The 17,894-nt window shown below is 40.9% G+C and overlaps 1 protein-coding gene across 2 annotated transcripts in view; it reads left to right on the forward strand.

The window, feature by feature from the left end:
• Window positions 1–17,894, forward strand: part of STK39 (serine/threonine kinase 39) — a 310,507-nt gene that overhangs the window by 215,211 nt on the left and 77,402 nt on the right. The window lies entirely within an intron of this gene.

The following is a 17,894-nucleotide window of genomic DNA, read 5'->3' on the forward strand; positions in this document are numbered from 1 at the left end:
GAAAATTCACATTTGCATTGCTTCCGTGTTATAAGGTTTAGAAGCAGCTGCATGATTTAATCAAGCAGGGAAATATTGTTTAGCTATATTTGGGGGGTTGTTTGTTTGCCTTTTTTCTGTACATACACACTTAATTATTCCTATTACTGCAGTTTATATTTATTTTCAATTAAAAATTTAGGAATCATCAGCCTCTAGATTAGACTTGTCGCTATTAGTTATTGGTGAGTGGTTTTTTGCTATCAATGGCTGATAAATAGAACTCCTCAGATTAATTAATTCTATTTGTTCAACAAACAATTTTTTTGTGCCTACCATATGTCAAGCACCATGCTTGGGGGTATAAAAGTGAATAAAAGAAGTTAAAAGATAAGGGGAAATGTACTCTGGTTTCTGGGTGTAAAAGGTGGCCTTATGACTATGTTTTGTATTTGTGGTCAAGATTTTGGTAGTTGAAGATTGTGTAGTCAGGCAGTGGGGTCAGATGGATGGTAAAATGTAACCATTAAGGAGGTGGTTATAGACTCTTAAAAACTGCATTAGGGGCGCCTGGGTGGCTCAGTCGGTTGAGCATCCGACTTCGGCTCAGGTCATGATCTCATGGTCTGTGAGTTAGAGCCCCGCGTCGGGCTCTGGGCTGATGGCTCAGAGCCTGGAGCCTGCTTCTGATTCTGTGTCTCCCTCTCTCTGCCCCTCCCCCGTTCATTCTCTGTCTCTCTCTGTCTCAAAAATAAATAAACGTTAAAAAAAAAATTAAAAAAAAAATAATTAAAAAAAAAACTGGATTAAAGGGATGCTTGGGTTGCTCATTCAGTTAAGTGTCAGACTTTGGCTCAGATAATGATCTCACTGTTTGTGGCTTCGAGCCCCCTGTTGGGCTCTGTGCTGACAGTTCAGAGCCTGAAGCCTGCTTTGGATTCTGTGTCTCCCTCTCTCTCTGCCCCTTCCCAAATTACACATGTGCTCTCTCTCTTTCTCAAAAATAAACATTAAAAAAATTTTTTTAACTGGATTAAAGCCACCTGCCTACACCCCTTCCTCCCCAAGTGCAAATTTAACTTTATGCAGCATTTTGCACACAGTTTAGGTGGGCTGCTGACCCTCAGAAACCATCCATAAACCCCACAGATTCTCCCAGATTAGAGGGAAGGGGGCTAGACCAAAACCCTTATTACCTGTTGTTACTGTTGTTTTTCCATGAATGCCTAGGATCTTTCATAACATCTACTTTTGTGAGTCAGATATGAACTGTGTCCTATTTGTTTGCTGTTTTGAACATGTAAAAGGCAGATTGTTCATTTCTACAGTGGAGCGTAGGCTATGTGCAAAGATAATTTCTAAAGGGAGACCTCTTTCTCCGACAGGTGGAAGTGACACTAATCCAGTGGCAAAGAAAAAAAGTTGAAACTGCCATAAATGTTTAGAAAAGAATTTCTACATGGTTGACCCCTCGGCAGTTTAAACTTTTTATTTCTCATTAAACCAATTAGATATTTGTGAAAAGTGGAGGGGAGTAGGAAATAAGCACCAATTCAAGCCAGAGACACCAAGAGAGAGAAAAACCTCTAAGAAAACCCTTGCATTTAAGTACAGAATCCAGGCGCCCAGCAAAGCCTTGCAAGCTTTAGTCAGCGGTCTCCATTGTACACCTTTGCTCAGGCTCCATGCCCACTGGATTCTCTCCTCCTTTGTGCCTCCCTGCCTGCATCCCCAGCATCCTAGGTCATAGTCAGTCTTCTCAAGTAATTTTTGGCTGATCTGGTTTGGTGACCCCCTTGGGTTTCCTTCCCAAGTTTCTTTCGGTTCCTGCATAATTCTCAGTTCTGTTTTCTTCTCTGGATTTCAATCTGTGTGGTCCTTTTCAGAGACCAGAAACATCCCACATGGCCCGTCCAGGCTCTCCGTGAAGGGCTGCTGGTGGACTTGGACATGGAATTTGTGTAAAACTATGTCTAGGCCCATCTGCTCCACACAGTAGGTTCTGAGCATATGCCATCTATTGGAAATGGTAGAGTAAACATGAGAAAACATGTTTGTTTGTGGGTTTTTTTAAATTATATCAGTTTAAACTAAGCAAGAGTTACTTAACTAGAGGAGCTCTGTGATGTGCATGGGAAACAGCATATTGATTACTGACTTGGGAAAAGAGGGTTGACATACCGTAAAGCTATATAGACCTGCCAGCAGTTAGGTGAGCTTTGATTTAACCACATGACGTACATGATTGGAGGGTAACCTACATATGAAAACGTAAAGTAGAATAAGTAAAAGTAAGCTAAAATGAGATTTGAAAACTATTCTGAGAGTGGAAAGAGGATTGACTCAGGAGCCCAAAGTGATATAATTACAGTCGCTGAGAAGTAAATGTAGCTCTCAGCTTCTTAGCAACCAGGAAATTACAGTTGTCTACATAGTTATCCTTTTGTGATAAAAGTAAACCTACCTGATTAAAAGATGATATAGAGAGGTAAGATTCTGTCTGGCACTGCATTCAAGAGAAATTGATCTCATGGTTCTTTGTATAGCAAACCTTGGACAACGTAGCAAAAAACTTGACCTGTATTTTTTGCAAAAAAAAAAAAAAAATGCAAAGATGTTCTTGAATTGTGTTTTCTTTGGTTGACTCTTTAGAAATCAGGGGCTTGTCCTCACTGAATTACAGCATAAAGTCCTCACTGAATTACGGTGTAAAATCACAGCATATTTCTTCAGGAGAACTGTTTTCTTCTCTGCTCATCAACTCTGAAAGAAGAGCTCTGAGTTTAGAGAAACTAAGGAAACACTTTTGGCTGGGAGAGAATAACACCTAGTCCAGGTTAAGAGTCTGACAACCCAAGTGCCCCTTTGCATTGTGTTGATCAAATACATAGATACTAGATGAGCAAGTAGCAGTGTTGCCATTCTCATAGGAATATTCGAAAACTGATTTGTGTGCCACCCAGGTGGAGCCCTTATTTCCAAACATGTTGCAGAGAGAGAACTGTGGGAATAGATGATATAATTTTTTAATGAGTTTCTAATACTTTTTTCCCATCTGTTCATTTACACCCCATAATGCTGAACCATGCAATATAGGAGAATTGCTTTTAGCTTCAGCAAATTACTTTTCAAGTAGATGTAGTCAATGGCTTTCTCTTCCATAAGCCTAAGGAATATGCTTTAGAACTTTGATTATATCAAATGCTGCATTTTAAGTACATCTCCAAGAGTTTCACTTTAAGAGTTGGAAGGATTGCATATTCTTTCATTTTGGTGCTAGCAAACATTTATCACAAGCAATGATGTTGGCTTTAGCATGCTGATATTGACTTGTTAAAAACAAAGTCAAAAGGATCAGCAGTTCTGGGAAACTCCTAGTGAAAGTCCTGTCTTCTTCCCATTGGGCAGTAAGCTCCTGGCAGGCAACAACCAGGGCTGTTATTTTTTGTGGGAAGGTTATGAAATTAACTATGTAATGTCTTCTTTATCCACCTGAATGTGATCATTCATTTAATTTCTTCTTTTTATTGAGATAATAAGTGACCTATAACATATTAGTTGCAGGGATACAACACTGATTGGCTATCTGCATATATCATGAAATGATCACCATAGTAAGTCCAGTTGACATCCATCACCACACATGGGTACAATTTTTTTTTCTTGTAATGAGAACTTTTAAGATCTACTCTCTTAGCATCTTTCAAATATACAATACAGTATTGTTGTCTGTAGTCAACATGACTATGGATCTGTTTTATTCAACTCACTGTGTTCCATGCCTCGCACAGGTCCTGCCACAGAAGATCTTATTAAACACTTCTAAAAAAAGAAAATAAATTAAGGTATTTATATACCTTCATATATGCTTAATTAAAAAACCAAGAGGTTATTTACATGTACTGATGAAAGAGAAATTGGGAAAAAAACCCTTTGAAATTGCAATTGGTATAGTATACGTTAGGAGATGTATTACGCCTTCTGTTCCTGTAATGCATCCAATTTAGAAGGGTGAGTGCATGGGCCCTTTGCAAAGTTACCGGTTAACAGTTTCTGTGTACTGAGAGAACTCTTTTCACTCAGCTTAATTTTTTTGAGATTCATCTGTATTGTTGCATGTGTAAACAGTTTATCCCTTTTTATTGCTAATATTTCATTATATGGATATACCACTTTTTTTTCACCTATTGATGAACATTTGTTTTTTTCCTTGTTTTTAACTACTATGAATACTATGAACATTCACGTACAAGTTTTTATGTGGACTATATTTTTATTTCTTATGAGAGAATACCTAGTTTTGGAATAGCGGGGTCAGATGATAGCTGTATGTTTAACTTTTTTTTTTTTTTTTTTACCAATTTCTTAATGTTTATTTTTGAGAGAGAGAGAGGGGGAGAGCACGCTCAAGCAGGGGAGGGGCAGAGAGAGAGGGAGACACAGAATCGGAAGCAGGCTCCAGGTTCTGAGCTGTCAGCACAGAGCCTGGCACAGGGCTCGAACTCAGGAACCATGATATCATGACCTGAGCCGAAGTCAGCCACCTGACTGACTGAGCCACTCAGGCACCCCGTGTGCTTAACTTTTTAAGAAACTGTCAGTTTTCAGAAGTGGATTTTCCATTTCCTACTCCCATCAGCAGTGCGTGCCTGAGAGTTCTAGCTTTACCACATGCATACTTGGAGTGGTCCATCTTTTCAAGGTTAGTCATTTTGCTAGGTGTGTGGTCGGTCTCCTCTTGTGGTTTTCATTTTCATTTCTCTCATCGGTCACATTGAGCATTTTCTCATGTGTTTAATAGCCTTTTATATATCTTCTGTTCATATCTTGTGTCAATATTTTATTGAACTATTTTTATTTTTATTGAGTTCTAGGCATTCTTTATATATTCTGAATATAAGTCCTTTGTCAGATGTATTGTGAATATATCCTGCCATACTGTGGCTCACGTTTTGGTTTCTTAGTGGTATCCTTTGAAAAACAAATTTTAGGAGCACCTGGATGGCTCAGACTGTTAGGGGCACCTGGATGGCTTAGTCTGTGCTGACAGCTCAGAGCCTGGAGCCTGCTTGGGATTCTGTGTCTCCCTTGCTCTTTGTCCCTCCCCTGCTTGCGCTCTGTGTGTGTGTCTCTCTCTCTCAAAAATAAATAAACATTAAAAATTTTTGAAAACCAAATTTTAAATCTTGATTAACAGTTTAATTTGTTCACTTTATGAGTTGTACATTTTGTATGCTATTTAAGAAATGTTTACCTGCCTCTAGGTTGCAAAGATTTTTCTATTTTTTTCCCTATGTTTTCTTTTAGAAATTTTTATCATTTAAGCTGTTACTTTTATGTTGGTACATAATTTTAATTTTTGTGTATGGTAGCAAGTCATGGTCAGTATCCTTTTTTTTTCCCCTTTATAGATATTCAGTTGTTCCAGCCTCATTTGTTCAGTGAACTGAGTATCTGTGATACGTTTGTCATAATAAAAATAATGTGGAGTTTTTGCTGGGGGGCGGGGGAGGAGGAGTTCAGAAGAATAAGCTCAGAGATGGTTTCCCACCTGAGCAATATACCTGTTAACATTTCGATGTCTCATTCAGACACTTTCTCCATGCTTGTGTGTGTGTTTGTAGTTATACCGTAGACGAGACTTTGTAACCTGGTCTAGCTACCTTCAGGTAACATCTCTGACTGTTTCAGATTATCATTTAGACCTCACCCAAGGATCCTCTATTTCACTGTTGTTTTTTCCCCCTCAGTGGTGACCAAAAACAATTCCCTAGTGTTGCTTTTAGTTTTTAAGTTTTAGTTCAATTCTCTGCCTTTCTTTTAAGGTTCCCCCCTGCCCCTGCCCCACAACACCCCCCAAATGATAATAAGTTCTTCTAGCACAGCTTCTTTTTCAAATCCTAGGGATCTTTTTAAAGAAGCCTCCCCTGTATTATAAAAGTAATACATGTTCATTAGAGGAAATTTGAAAAATATAGAACGTTCTAAAGAAAATGATTACCCATCTAACCATCACTTAGGGATAAGCACGATTAACATTTTGGTGTATTTCCATCTTTTTTTTTTTCTTTGCGTATATTTTTTATTGTCCCAATACTACAAATGCAGTTTTCTGCTCTGCTTTTTACACTTAGTATTACAATATAACCATCTTCTCATGTCATTAAAAATCCTTTATAAACAACATTTTAATAGCTACATAATATTACATCCTGTGGTTATTCCATTGCAGTTTATTTAACTGTCTGCCTATCATTGGATATTTAACTTGTTTCCAGCTTTTTGCTACAAAATAAATTTTCTGAAGACTGGTATTATACAGAAAACTCAGATTTCTATCTAACTTATTTTGTATATCAGATTTAGAGCTATGGAATTGGTAGATCCAGGGGTATGTAATGACTCTTCCAAAATTCTGGAAACATGTTGCTAAATGTCCCTCTCAAAAGGTAGCACTAATTCATACCCCCAGTAGCAGTGAAGAAAGGTCTAATGGATTACATCCTTGCCAGTGTTCCATGTTTCATATTATCATTTTGTAATCTTTGCTCATTTTATTTGGCAGCTTATAAAATAGTGATTGGATTTTGTAGCTTGCAGTCCACTGAGCCAAATTTCAAAATCCCCAGATGGACAAAGCCAGAAAGGGCTTGAAAAGACCCCTTGATTGTCATTGTATTTCCAAACCCAGTAAGATGACTTACCCCCATATGAGAAGACATGGATATTTCTGTGGCTATTCTAAAAGAATTCACAGCATGTCCCAAAATGTGCATTAGTCTTAACAAAGCAAGCCTAAGGCTTTGCTTTGAAATTGAAAAGTTCATTATAATAGCAAAGATAGAAATGAGGTTATTCTGAACTTATTTGTTCTTTGTGATTACCTGCTGAAGTCCAGTGATTATTATTTCCTCCTTTGAGTACGCTCTCAAATTATCCCTTCAATACTGAGATGCTGAGGAACAGCCTCTGTAGCAGTATCTTTGTTTTTTCCCCTTCCTAACCTTTTCCTAAAAAGACTTTGTGCATGCTCTTGCCCTCACCCTTACTCTATCAGAAAGCAATAGGAATATTGTTGCTGGGTTTCCTACCTGGCTTGTAGATAGCAGGTGCGGGGCATTTGGGGGAAGCCCTTGCATTATGAGTATCCAGTGGGTACTAACCTTGTTAGAGCTTGACTAGTCAGAGGTACCCATATAAGTCCGGAAATACATCACCTTCTCCCCTCAAAACCTCTGGTCCTGAGCTTGTTGTCTGATTATATGGGTAAACATTTTTGCCCAACTCAGGAATAGTAAGCCCAGTTTTAGCTTAGTAGAGCTATTTGGGCCAATACTATTCTATCAACTCTGGAGCCAGATCATTTGGCCTGCCAGGAGGAAATCAACAATATGGCACCTGTTTTCCCCCAAAGGCACATAGTGATGTGTTTGTATAACCACAGTGGGTGAAGATGGGGAGCCCACTCTATGAGCCTTCTTTACCAGCTTTATCGTCTTTTGACCAAGACAGCAAGTCCTTTTCCCTTCCAGTCTCACAGTATTGTGGTTTGGGTATTTGCAGAGGAGCCACAGGATTCGGGCTAATCTCACAGAAAAATATTCTGAGTTTGCATTGTTCCTTGGTAAACCTGTCCTCATCTTTCTTAACTTGCAAAATGACATTGAAATTCCTCATTCCCTCCCCACCCAGCTTGATAGTCTTGAATTTTCTTGATAGTCTTAAATTTTCTCTATGCTAAGCGTTTATTTGCCAGTTCATTTTAGGAAATGTGAAGTCTGGGAATGACCTTGGCTCTGTTACCGCTTCCTTCGTAGTATAAGCAGTTCCCTTGCTTTTTAAGTGTGTGTGTTTAAGGTGGGGTGGTGGGGACAGAGAGGAGAATTGGCAGGGTGTGGTAGGGTAGACGTTTTGAGGGTAAAGAAAAAGAGGCATTCATGGTTCCAATGTCTGAGGTGAGAATTCTTTTAAGGACAGCATACCGAACACCTTTGACGTATCTCAGTTTCCTTGCCTGTAGACTTTTTCATCTCTGAATCCTGATTGGTCGTAAGCTCATTGAGCACAGTCTGTACGTTATTTCATCTCTGTGTATTCTCTCCTCCCAGGCTTTACATGTTGCCTATGTATGTCCTACACATGTATCTGAGCTCAGTGAGTGAGTTCTCTGCCCACCTCATTTTCCACTCACCCATCAGCGTAACCTAAGTCTTAGTTCCCAGATAGATTTGATCATATGTGCTCAATTAAATGGCCTGTTAGATACTTGGTTTAAAATTATATTGATGCATATTTTTACTTGTTATTTTTGACAGAAGAAAGGGAAGACAAGAAAGGATCAAACTTTTCTCTGATTTGCTTTCAAGAACTACCATAAGGATGTTTTAGAATTGCAAGAGTAGTATTTTTAAGTTTTTATTCCAAAATTATAAGAACACATGTTGGTAATCACATGTCAGATACCAAAGTGAAATAAAGTCTTCATGTGTCCCAGGCAAAAGCAAGACCATCATCACAGGCATCCTTATTTCTGGCCTTTAAAACTCCTCCAAGAGTGGAAATCTGTTTTACATTTGTAATGAATCAAAAGCCTGAACAACATTCTGGATACAGGAGGTTCCCAGCACAAGCTTGAATCATCAGCAGTCAACTTTGATACCAGCTCCAAGTCTTTCAAATACACACACAGCTGTTTGGCAGCCAGATTCAGGCTCTGGTTCATAAAAAAGCATTTTCGGATCACTTTAAAATGTTTTATTAATGGCCACATCAACAGGCTGAAGGAGGTCAGTATGCTGAGGCTCAGATAAAAATGAGTATTGTGTTTTTTTCCTCCCAGTTGGCTCAGTGGGAGATCCTTTTTTGCTCTAAAAAGTTACATAATTAGCATGGCACCCGCCGCTCATTGGGCAAGCCAAACTGGTTTTTGATGTTCAGAATACAAAACATGGAAATGTCATCTTCATGACCTTCCATGCTGTCACTGATAGCCAAGAGCATTTCTGAATGACACATCTGTAATAATAGTGATGATGAGAGTCACAATTAAATAGCACTCTGGGCTTGGAGCACTGTTCCTTCAGGCTTCCCCCTAAACCCAAAGAGGCCCTGGATGGCGGCAAGTCTATAATTTAAATGACCTGTGTGTGCTGTCTTCGACTGCAAAAGAAGAAAATTGCCAGAATTGATGGCCAAACCACTGACTAAATGGGTGCTTTTCTTGTAGCTCTTCTCTCAGGGAATTCTCCTGATCTGGCAGATGAGATGCACACCTTAGGCATGTTTCAGGCTTCTGTTGTAGCTTTCTACCTCCACATAAACTAGGATCTTTGATTTGACCAGACAAAGCAGAGCATTTAAATTATTCGTAAGGAAAAGAAGCGTGGGATGGATTATCAGGAGAATTGTGAGATCCTCGTGGGTTTATTTCACTCTCTAGGGATTATCAAGGATTTTAAAGCAGCCCCATTTCTACTCTGCTTGTTTCTTTCAGACTCTGAGTTGGAGAGTGCTGTTCTCCAACTCCAATTGATCAGGCCCCATTTATTCAGGTATTACTGGGATTCTTAAGGAGATCGAGACTTGTACCCCCTTGAAGTCTTTTTATATATATTAGGGTTTATGGTTAGAAGCTATTACAGGGTTGGAGGAATGGATGCCAACTCCTGCTCAGGTTAGGTGAAGGGACGAGAAAGAACCCATCTCTGCGCAGGGGCTGATGTCTGATACAGAGAACTCAGTAGCTATTATTACTGTTGTTGTTGTTATTTGATATGGACTGAATGCTTGCCGTGTGCCAGGCACGTCCATGCCTGCCTTCTCTCTGAGCTACCTATGAAGCAGTTCCTGTTACTACTTTACTTTACAGCTGGAGATACCAAGACTTGGAGAGTTAAGTAGATTGCCAGAAGGTCTCATAGCTGGTACATGTTACGAACGGTATTTAAACTCAAGAATGTTGTCTTCGGAAACCCAGCTATGACAGGCTGAGTGAACCTAGCAAAAAAGCATTTGTTGTTCTCCTCTGACTCCCCATAAAACCAACTCAAAGATTTTTGAGGAGAGGGTAGAAGAGGAGAAGAGGTGGATGGGAAGCCTGGTGTAAGGAGATGCGCTCCCTTGCCTTCTCTACTTAAAAATAAGTGTGTTGTAGATGTTAGAGCAGTCTGGGGCTCAGGGCACAGGTGGCAGCATTTCCTAATCATAGATGAAAAGAGCCTTGGTGTCAGGCAGACTCGTCCGTAGCTTATATTTAACGTGAGCCTTGTCCAGGTTGATTGCACCACCCTGGATGTTGACGGTTAGCTCACTGCTTGTGAGGACTAGCTCTTGGCCAGAAATCTCTTCAGTGTAACAGACCTCATTTATTTCTCCCAGATCCATTCCTAATGTGGCATCTGTTCTGGTGGGTCATGGTTGTGGGTCTGACCTGCATTGCAACTGAAATGCCTTCAGCCCAGAAGCTCTTTTTTTTGGGGGGGGGGGTGTATTTATATAGGATTGGCTACCTTCATATAAAGGAGTTTTGCTAGTGTGATTACATTTGACATAATTCCATGCAACAGGTAAGGAGGAATAGTGTACTACTTGATGCAATTAGATTTCTTGAATACTTGTTGAGAGCTTACTATGTGCCAGACTGTGTGCCACGCACTCTGGGGAGAGACACAACATAGCATGATGGCTCCTCTGGCCCATCTTTTAAATTCTGTATATTAAAATGCTCATAATTGTTGACCTTTACCGTCTCTTTATCTTTGTTATAGATATTCACTGGCTTGCTTACTTTTTTTTTTAATCCACTAATTCTCTTAAATTAAACTTGACAGATAATCAATGTTTATTTTATCTTGCCTCAAACTATGGAAAAAGGCTCTCCTCTTATGTTAATCACTTTGCAAAGGGCCCCCTTGACTTTTCTTTCTGAACCCCTTCCCTGTCAGTGGCACTGTTTTTTGTATTTCCTTATGAAAAAAAAAAACATCAATTTACAGTAAAGAAGCAAATAATGAGTAGTTTGCAGGATGCACTTATAAATATTTCTATAGAGTGAGAATTCTTGTTTACCCAGCCTGACCTCCTTTATTAAATTTTCACTGAAGTCAAGAGTTCTAGAAAGCTAAGTCAGTCTTAAAAACTTGTCAGAGATTAACAGGCTGGTGTATAAGGATCTGTCACTGAAAAAACCATCATGAAGAAAATTGTTGGGGTCTTTTTTATTAGGGAATCTTACATAAGAAAAATGCATGATCCCCACAGTCCTGGCAAGTCCTGCACTTGTCTGGTGCAGTTACATATGTGGAAGTTGCTTTTAACATTCTCAGCATGTTTTTCAATAGCCTCAAAAATGTGCGTGTAGCTCTAAAATAAGGATTCCATGGCTGACACATGAAAATCAGGTTCAGTATTTGACAGTCATGCGGCCTGTGTTTGAACACAGGCAAACAGTTGTTTGGAGCAATTAGAATGACATTCTGTGTTTTGCAAGTCTGCTTTTGAATCTTGTTCTCAATCAACCCTTCCTAGTGGAGGCAGTGACGCACCATCGCAGAGTAAGCATCATGGTTAGGTCAAGGGACTTTGCAATTTCAGTGAACTGTAGGTACTTGGAATTTTCCAATTGGGATGGTTGATTTCCAGGCGAAGTGATGAATGCCATTTCTATTTACTTTATTGGGACTGTTGAAGAGATGGTTTCTTCCTGAAACATTGTGACAATGAGTACCATATGATAGTGCTCCAGAGGCAGAGAATGAATTCAGTGGTTGCTGAAGGTAAAAATGTTTATTTTTAAAAATCTGTTGGGATCAGGGGTGCCTGGGTGGCTCAGTGGGTGAAGCGTCTGGCTTTGGCTCAGGTCATGATCTCACAGTCCTTGAGTTCGAGCCCCGCGTCAGGCTCTGTGCTGACAGCTTGGAGCCTGGAACCTGCTTCGGATTCTGTGTCTTCCTCTCTCTCTGCCCCTCCCCTGCTCATGCTCTGTCTCTCTGTGTCTCAAAAATAAATAAAAACATTAAAAAAAAATCTGCTGGGATCAGATGAGAAGGAAGTGTTCCGTGACAGTTGCATTTTAAGGACCACCATACAGTCACAGGAAGAGTTGTGCATTCAGATCAGCCGTGGGGTTTTCGAAAGGGAGTCCATGGGAAGCAGATAGGACTGAACTTGAGATTTTTTTTCCCCCTCACTTGTGACCATCTTCAGATTGAAAAAGCAGTTTCGTAGAAATACTTAGAAACATTTTAAGGTAATTAGCCCTCACTTTAAATCATATGCAAATAAGGAACGCTTTCACATCCCCTTGCCTTTTTAGGGTATGTTAACACAAAGGAAGCCTCTCACACTCACCCTCAGGTGCCTGCCCTACTCTTAGTGCTTTTTCAACCGTGTTAGTGTAAGTACATAGAGAATCCTACAACTGCAAGCCTCAAAAGCAAGTGGGTGGTTTATTGGGGTTGGGAAGGGGGCGGGGGGGCTTGAGTTTTTTAATTATTTCATTTTTGTTTTTACATTATTCTGAGGAAAAGTCCTGTCCTAATCCAGTGTCTTGATAAGATCTGTCTGATGTTCTCTAATATATGTGTATTTTGTTCTGATGCCCATCAACAACCTATCAAATGCCTAGTAACAAGGTTTATTTTCTGTGCAGGTGTATGTTTTATAAATAGCCATTTGCTGAAGTAATTTCAGGCAAGTCCAGTTTGAAGATTTATGATGTCTTTGCCAAAGGGTCACCCACACTAGACTGTAAATACATTTACTTATAGGCCATTTCTCTGAAATGGACCAAAAGAGAAAATATTTGCTCTGTCTCATTTATCATTAAATTTAATCGTCTTAAGACACTACCTGCGGAAAAGCCAGGGAGGAGTCTGCTTACAAGTCTCACCCAGAGGACACTGATGTTAACACTTATAATTCATTAGTCCTTCACAGTTTTCTTCTCTATCGGATGGTTTTGTTTTGTTTTGTTTTGAGAAAGACTGCAGGCACGCCCAGGTGGGGGAGGGGCGGACAGAGAAGGGGACAGAGGATCCAAAGAGGGCCCTGTGCTGACAGGCTGACAGCCGTGAGCCCGGTTTGGGGCTTGAGCTCACTAACTGTGAGATCATTACCTGAACCGAAGTCAGATGCTCAACTGACTGAGCCACCCACATGCCCCTATCAGATGGGTATTTTAAATCTAGTTGAAAATGATCGTGTTCCCTTTAAATTTGCTAATTTTTAATGTAGCTTTCCCTGAATATGATTATAGATATAAATTAATAGGAAAGTTAAAGCATAGTTGTCGCTACTTTTGTGATCACCTGGCTAAAGTTTAAAGAATTTTATGGTTATCTGCTCACTTTATATTATTGCAGCTATACTAAAGTTCTCTCCTGACTAACTCTCTTGATCAGAAGCGGGCAGTCTTTAAAACTTTGAAGCAAACAATTATCCTTTCTGTGTTCTGAAGCAACAGAGTTTGGTGTTGAGCAGAGTGCATGTTCAAGTTTTTGGCCCACCACAGAGATGGAGGTTCCTTTTGAAATGCAAACACCTTGCAGCCCGCCCCTCTTTGCAGTTACCACCCCTCAAGGGGAGGACATAACCTAAGTCAGTCTCCTGTATGGTCACAGCAGAATGTTACCTCTGCACGTACGTGTTAGTCAGAATCAAAGATCTTTGTTTAATCGACATGTAGACTATCAGATGCCTTCAGATGCTAGTCAGAGTTCAGTCACAGAAATCACCCATCGCAGCACTTGACAAAGACACTTTTAGGGCATCTAGAAACAGTCTGTATGGGCCATTCATTTCTCCAGGTTCTTTGGGCTCCCTCTATTGAGGTAAATCATCAGGAAACAATGTACCTCAGCTATATTATTTCAGCTCCCAGCAGAAATGCCATCACTTAGGCAAGATTTAATGTGGTGCCTTCAGCACATGGGAGAAAAAAATGTTCATCTTTCGCACCACATAGTTGGAAGACATTTATATGAAGAAAAGTTTCTGTCCTTTGCAGCAGAGTTGAAGGCATTACTCAAGTGTCCCTTATAAAGGGGCTTCCGTACAAAATTTCTCCTTGATATTAATGCTAAGGGAAAAACATCTGCCTTGCATGTTTCTTTTTTGATAAAGAACTCTATCATGCAATACTTTCCTTTTTTTTTTTTTTTTTTGCCTGAGCTATAGGGAAACAAAGCTAAATTCAGTGTTCAGTGGGAGTAACTCGTGTATCGTATTTCTTTCTCTGTTCCCTTTAATTTCTGTTATTTTTGATAACCAAATATTTGTGTATTTGGTTTAACTTTGAACTACTTACCATCCTTTTTTTTGCAAGAATTAAAACAAATGCCAAGGAAGAGGATAGTTTCCCATGATGATTAGATATTGTAGCCATTTGTGCCTTTTATTTATTTTAAAAAAAATTTTTTTTTAATGTTTATTTATTTTTGAAAGAGACAGAGCATGAGCAGGGGCGGGGCAGAGAGAGAGGGAGACACAGAATCGGAAGCAGGCTCCAGGCTCTGAGCCATCAGCCCAGAGCCCGACGCGGGGCTCGAACTCGCGGACCGCGAGATCGTGACTTGAGCTGAAGTCGGACGCTCAGCCGACTGAGCCACCCAGGCGCCCCCATTTGTCCCTTTTAAAGTAAACTTGCATTGGGGTGCCTGGGTGGCTCAGTCGGTTAAGTGTCCGACTTCGGCTCAGGTCATGATCTCATGGTCTGTGGGTTCGAGCCCCGCGTCAGGCTCTGTGCTGACAGCTTGGAGCCTGGAGCCTGCTTCAGATTCTGTGTCTCCCTCTGTCTCTGACCCTCCCCTGCTCATGCTCTGTCTCTCTCTCTGTCTCAAAAATAAATAAACGTTAAAAAAATTTTTTTTAAGTAAACTTGCATTATCTTGAAACTTGACTCATCCTGGAACGCTGCAGAGACGTGCAGCACCACCCACTGCCCCATATGTTGTATTGATCTGCATAAATACACCTGCCACGGCATGAGATCAAGAGCCCAAACGGACATTTGTTGAATTCCAATCTGAGAGGTGCCCTTGCATTTTTAGTATAACTTACATGTCGTGTTGACTTGGGAGCCTGAATGCATTGAAGAGAGGTATCCATCACAGAAACGTGGAGTCTGCGTTTTCTGCAGTAAACCCTGCCATCAATCTTTCAAACCTAAACAACACCAGTGAGGACTGCTTCTAGACTTGTATCAGTGGATTTCAATCAAGACACATCCACAAAAACCTCTAACTAGTAAGCGTGCCTAACAGTTTTTCTTGGCTACTATAAAAATGGGGACTTTGACTAGACTAATGTTTCTACCTCTACCAGCCATACACCTGAGTCTGGTTTTCATGTGGTCATTCCATTTCCTTCTTGCCCTATTGGTAAAAATCAATTCAGTAAATATATTCACTGAACATTCTAAATGCTGAAAAGGACTGCTAGCCATGAAAATACAGTTTCATGAACTTGACAGGAAATAGGGCCCTTATGCAATAATCCATTTGCTCACGATTTACCACAGTTGGGACATTACAATCGATTTTGTACTGTGTAGGCAAAATGTTATTAAAATTTTATGTATTAAGCTCTGAGGTTAATATGACAAACTGTTACCATTTTAAAAGTTCTGGATGGTAGGTGCATGTGACTTTGTTTCATTCTTCTTTGAACTTTCCTGTATGTTAAAGTGTTTTTCATGATTTTCCAAAGTATGTACTAAAGAAACACATTAGTTTAGGTTGGAGAGTGGGCGGTGTTGGTGAGAGGAAACAGCCACCTCCTCTACCTGGCCGGCAAGGAGATGTTCAAGAGGTTTCTGTTAAGGGTACTTAGGATTATTTCCAGATGAAAACTGTTTCTGTAGACAGTAAAGGCAGTTACTTATGATAATATTTTTGCAAGTGATTTATTCATAGGTATCAGCATTGCACAGAGTATCAGAAATTTCTTTGCAAGGCTCTGTACACACAGGTCTAATTTAGAGATCAGCTGTATGAGGGGCGCATGGGTGGCTCAGTCGGTTAAGCGGCCGACTTCGGCTCAGGTCATGATCTCGCAGTCCGTGAGTTCGAACCCCGCATCGGGCTCTGTGCTGACAGCTCAGAGCCTGTTTCAGATTCTGTGTCTCCCTCTCTCTGACCCTCCCCCGTTCATGCTTTGTCTCTGTCTCAAAAATAAATAAACGTTAAAAAAAAATTAAAAAAAAAATAGAGATCAGCTGTATGAAATCCTCTGCTGCCAGACTGCTTGCTCCCTCCAGGCTGCAAATCTGAAGGGTCCTTCAGGCTGCTCAGAAACCAGTGAGATGCATCAGAGTCCTTAGCCTGAGGTTCTAGCTGTAGACAGACCTGCAGACAATCAGTGTGAAAGTCAGATTCTTTAAGATATATCAAGATACAAAATGTGTGTGTGTGTGTGTGTGTGTGTGTGTGTGTGTGTGTGTGTGTGTGTGTGCGCGCGCGCGCGCACAGCCACTGCTCATGTTTTCTTGTTAAAGGGAACAGTGTGACTTCCTGATCTATCGATTTGACATTGATCATAAGCTGGGTGATGCCGCATGGCTCGGTCTAGACTAGAATTCTGGATGCTGTCAGACTTCTACTTTGCTAGGCCATAGGCATATTTCTGGGTGTCTGAAGGTACAATGCTGAAAGGAATTGTCACTTTCATATTTTAGGAGACTCACTGATCCACAAGATGCTTTTGAGGCAAGTTAAATGCAAGGCCAAGGTTTGGCTGCGAGGGGTAGGTATGTGACTTACACTCCTGCAGCATCATTCAGGGTATATGGAGATCTGCACTTTAAGGAGAGCTTCTGTTTCAAGCGGGGCTTTGAGGCACAGTGCTGATGGGTACAGCAGTGGCCCCTGACCTTTATTTGTGCCATCATCACATCAGTCATGTATAAAACACATTCCCATCTGTAACATCTCTCACTGCGTGCGGCACTTCTCAACTACTGGGGTAGGGGCATCACTGGGGGAAAGGATTCTTCCTTCAGAGCGTGCACCTCGGCTCACCCTGCAGTGTGAGAGCCACCAGTCAAGAATGAAAAGCAGTCATCTAGAAGCCTCAGTCTCAGGTATGGGTGTCATTTCTGCCCTTGATGGCTCCTAGGACTGGCCTGACACCTAGTAGATGATCAATAAGTATTTGTGGAGTGTTGAGTGAATTAGCCAGCTGTGTAATCTTAAGCCACTTAATCTCTTTGGCTTCAGTTCTTCACCCGAGGAATGAGGGAAATGGATTAAGGTGACCTCCAGGGCCCTTGTCAGTTGTAAAATTATATGATTCTGTGATTGGTCCTGTACCTCAGAGAAGATTAATTTGACAGGAGTGTGAAGGATGGATAGAGTGAGAACCAAGAGTGAGACAATGCTCCTTTCTTTGAATTAGGCTAATATTTCTTTTCTTACTACCACTTTTTAAGCACTTATCTATGTTGGGGTTTCCCCGCTAGGTTTCCTCCTGTCAGCTGTCCTTCTCTGTGGGGATCGTGAACCCTTGAAGGACTGGAACCATGACTTTCTGCTTCTCTGGGGTTCAGAATATCAGGCATCAGAACACCTGCCAGCACTGTGAGGGGGCCCACACCGTGTCTGTACACAGCTCCTCTAATCCAGTAGGGAAGCATTGTTTCCCGTTTTTCCTGCAGAAGAACCTGGGGTGGAGGTTGGAGAGGTGAGGTGACTGACTGAAGGTCATCGCTGGCGAGCAACTGAGCTGCAGGGCTCAGGGTCCCTAGTCCTTAGGGACCTAAAGACTCCGCTCTGGGAAAGCCCAGAGATGCATGTGAACACTGTGTCAGAGCAACCACGGGCCTGGACACAGGAGGCTTCTTTTTTCTCTTTCTGATTTTTGTTTCTGGGCTTACTTGTCGCTGTCCTTCAACTTCTCATTGCTTTGGGATCGTTTTCCAC

The sequence above is a fragment of the Panthera pardus genome, unplaced genomic scaffold, assembly GCF_024362965.1.
Source record: "Panthera pardus isolate Hobbes unplaced genomic scaffold, ASM2436296v1 HiC_scaffold_10, whole genome shotgun sequence".
Lineage (NCBI taxonomy): Eukaryota > Metazoa > Chordata > Mammalia > Carnivora > Felidae > Panthera > Panthera pardus.